Source organism: Schistocerca cancellata, chromosome 1, assembly GCF_023864275.1.
Source record: "Schistocerca cancellata isolate TAMUIC-IGC-003103 chromosome 1, iqSchCanc2.1, whole genome shotgun sequence".
Taxonomy (NCBI): domain Eukaryota; kingdom Metazoa; phylum Arthropoda; class Insecta; order Orthoptera; family Acrididae; genus Schistocerca; species Schistocerca cancellata.
In genome coordinates, this window is record NC_064626.1 from 561,655,134 (window position 1) to 561,656,331 (window position 1,198).

The 1,198-nt window shown below is 49.2% G+C and overlaps 1 pseudogene; it reads right to left on the reverse strand.

Moving 5' to 3' along the window:
* Positions 1-417: 417 nt before the first annotated feature.
* LOC126102486 (5S ribosomal RNA) lies at positions 418-536 on the reverse strand (annotated as a pseudogene).
* Between the last annotated feature and the right edge of the window lie 662 nt (positions 537-1,198).

Sequence of the window (1,198 nt, forward strand, 5' to 3'; positions counted from 1 at the left end):
GCTATGTGACGGCGCCGGGTTTCACCCTTCTCTCGTCGTCATCACACAACACAAACACAACATTACACTCTACAAATACACGCACGACACAACTCTCACGTATCACAAAAAAGAGGAAGAGCAACATTCTTTTTGACATTAGGCTGAACCCAATCTGTGGGATCTCGCACCCAACGGTGTCATTCGCCATTTACATACTGCAAACATAGAAAGACCGTCCGAACAGGCCTTGAAGGCCAAACGGTACTGACCGGCCGCCGTATCACCCTCAGCTTAGGCATCACGGGATGCAGATATGATGGGGCATTTGGTCAGCACACTGCTCTCCAGGCTGTTGTCAGTTTTAATGACTGGTGCCGCTACTTCTCAGTCCAGTAGCTCCTCAATTGGCCTCACAAGGGCTGAGTGAACCCCTCTTCCCAACAGCACTCGGCAGACCCGGACGGTGACCCATCCAAGTACTAGCCAAGCCCGACAGAGCTTAACTTCGGTGATCTGACGGGAACCGGTGTTACCACTGCGGCCAGGCCGTTGGCGCCATTTATACACTGAAGGAAAAAATCGCAACACCAAGAAGAAGTTGTGCGACATAATGGAAGATGGTAGGCGTGGTTCTACATCTGGAAGATGATGTCTATCCAAATTTCTCGCCTGTCACGAAAGGGTTGCGTTAGTAGCGCTATTATGAGAATGCACTCAGGTTTCTTTTGATTACACGTTGTAACGATCGTGAGCTTTAGTTACCTTTGAGAAACGACATAATGAGTTGATGTTATGAAGGATGCCTTTAGGGGGACAAAGACGCCACTATCAATGCCTCACTGACTTTGAGCGAGGCCATGTAATAGAGCTACGATAATCTGGATGTTCCTTCTGAGATATTGCAGAAAAACTTGGCAGGAATGTAGCCACTGTACATGATTGTTGGCAGCGGTGGTCACGAGAATGTACGGTCGCAAGAATACCAGACCCCTGAAGGCCGCGTGGCTCTAAAGAGAGGGAACCATCGTGTTCGGTGTACGGCTCTGGCGCATCGAACTGCATCTCCAGCAGCAATTTTAGTAGCTGTTGGGAGGTCAATGACTCAAAGAACTGTTACAAATCGGTTACTTCAAGCACAGCTCCGAGCCAGACGCACTGTATCGTGCATTCCACTGTCACCAAAACCACCGCCATTTCTGGCTTCACTAGTGTCAAG